Here is a 2,479-nt window from a genome sequence, read left to right as displayed (position 1 = left end):
GAACAAAGAGAAAAATTTGTGATAATCTGTAGAAGGAATATAAACACTATTAAGTTTCAGTACAATATTTAATGCAGTAACAGAAAAATAGTTGTTACATGGAAAATCTAATGCACGAATTAAATAAATGGATAGCAATAAATTAACTCTCTCTCTCTCTCTCTCTCTCTCTCTCTCCCCAGTTTCAGGTGATCCGGAACTGGGATTTGGGAATTTTCTATTTTACTCTTCGTAGTATTGTCATTTTCTTAATTTAAAAAATTCCATTTCTTCGGGGCGTTGAACCATGTAGATCTTTTGCCCCTACTGGCACCATATTGTATGAACCAGCGTGTAATTGGGATGGCGGTAGTGTGGAATGTGAGGAAAGGAAGATTAAGGACGTCATAAACACCCAGTCTTCAGGCCAGGGATATTAATCATTACAATTAAAGAACCCTGACCCGGCCGGGAATCGAACCTGGTGCCGCCGGGTGACGGGCGGACGCGTTGCCCCCTATAACGCGGAGCCGGTCAAAGGTATTTGAGCCAACGGCATGTGGTGTTTTAAAGCGGTCACCCATCCAAGTACTGATCACGCCCAATGTTGCTTAACAGCGGTGATCGGATGAGAACCGGTGTATTCAACATGGTATGGCCATACCATTGTCATACCAAGGTAACAAGTTTGTAACACAAGTTGGCAAAGGAATGTTTAGTTTAGTGATCGTTTCGTACAACTTCGATCACTGTTGAGTGTAAATGGTAGGCAAGTAGTAGATGATGTAAGTTCGCTGCCTTATCGAAATCATCCGTACCGTTTGGTGATCAAAGCACTCCATGTAAATATTTTCGATAACTACCATGCCCTAATTGCATTTGGTCTAGTGATACATGTTTTGCCGTACATGGTAGGCCGTATGCTGGCATTGATTTTACCTTTCGTAAGCTTCTCCAGTCATTCGGTTGTTATTGACGGGACTATTTTTGGAATGATTGAGGCTCGTCTTGATTCACAAAGAGTTGATCGTAGAAGACAAGCAGATGATAATGGAGGTAGTAGTGATGTACACTACTTCCTAACCTGGACTGATGACATGTAGTTGAGAAATCGTTCAAGAATATTAGCTTATTGGCTCATATAGGACCTTGGACTGCCCATATGTGATGTATTGGAGCGTTACTTGCTCCTCGTGGTGACTTAAACAGCTGTTTTGCTTAGATTTCTTCACCAGCCCCACTTAATTCAATTAACTGTACGATGTACTGACAAAGTCAGCAGTTACATTGGAGATAAAACGCACCGACTCTAAATTAAACATTGATTAAAATCCCTGGATAACCAGGAATCATTCCGGAGCAGGAACACGATCTTTACACTGGCGATTATTTATTTATTTGTAGCATAATTACTTCGGCTGCAGCGGTCTCTTACTCCACAGAGCAAGCACGGTTGCAGTTTGAAGCTTTTGACTTGCTCTGCAAGCGTTGTAGGTGCTTACTTCCGCAAGATTCTTTCTCAGACTCTTCTGTGCAAACGTGATAATTGAAAGATAGAGAGGCTACGAGTTTCGATCAATATGCTGGTTACCCATTCCTTTGCGTTTAGCTGCCTACATAGACTAGAAAGTGCAAACGATCCTTTTTAACCTTTTACGAACAGCATACCGTATGTCATTAAATGAAACCTTCTCTATCCTCACATTGTGTACTTTATGTTCTCAGTAGCGTAATAATGTAAACACTAGTTCAAGGCTTTATTCCTTTCCTTCTGTCCCACTTCTGGAGTATTGTTTAACTTTGGGTTAGTGCGCTTCGTCACCAAAGTAACTGCTGACTTCGTCGTATAACATACAGTCAATAGAATTTCATACAGAAAGACTAAACAAGCAGGACGCGAGTGAAGGAGAGCAGTAATCTACTACGGAGGTACAAGTCCTGCAGCTTAACTTCGTGACAGAAAAGATGTAAGTTGTGGCGCCGAGTACCACCGGGTAGATTAGCTCAGACGATACAGCAGTCGCCCTCTGCGCCCGAGATGGCAGGTTCGATTTCGATTGGCAAGAAAATCAGACTTATCGATAGCAATGAAACTGGAAAGATGATGAGTTACGACATCACAACCTTAACGATAATAGTAATCTTGCCATACAATAATATTTACGTTCCTAAAAGTGCTAATCTGTTGCTGAAGTTTTGTATGGAACGGGGTGTATCAAAGGACGTATACATACGACATGATTGATAAGCGACCAATACGTGTCTCCGCTTGCACAAGCATCACGTCACGCGTATGCGCATTAGTATAGATAAGAAGAGAAATTGTGTGTACAGTTCTTACAGTGACCGGCCCCACTGTAATATTTATGGGACTGATTCGGATGCGGTATCTTATCATTAGAGGAGGTCGCATCGAAATTTGGTAGAGTGATCAGTAGAGCCCGGATTTCCATGCAAATACATGCTTTTAAATAATCTCGTTACACTTCTCAAACTTGAC

General features: G+C 41.6%; 1 pseudogene; it reads right to left on the bottom strand.

The window, feature by feature from the left end:
- Positions 1–526: 526 nt before the first annotated feature.
- LOC136859379 (5S ribosomal RNA) lies at positions 527–645 on the bottom strand (annotated as a pseudogene).
- Positions 646–2,479: the final 1,834 nt, after the last annotated feature.

Source organism: Anabrus simplex, chromosome 1 (genome assembly GCF_040414725.1).
Source record: "Anabrus simplex isolate iqAnaSimp1 chromosome 1, ASM4041472v1, whole genome shotgun sequence".
Classification (NCBI taxonomy): domain Eukaryota; kingdom Metazoa; phylum Arthropoda; class Insecta; order Orthoptera; family Tettigoniidae; genus Anabrus; species Anabrus simplex.
This window is presented reverse-complemented; position numbering and strand designations above follow the sequence as displayed.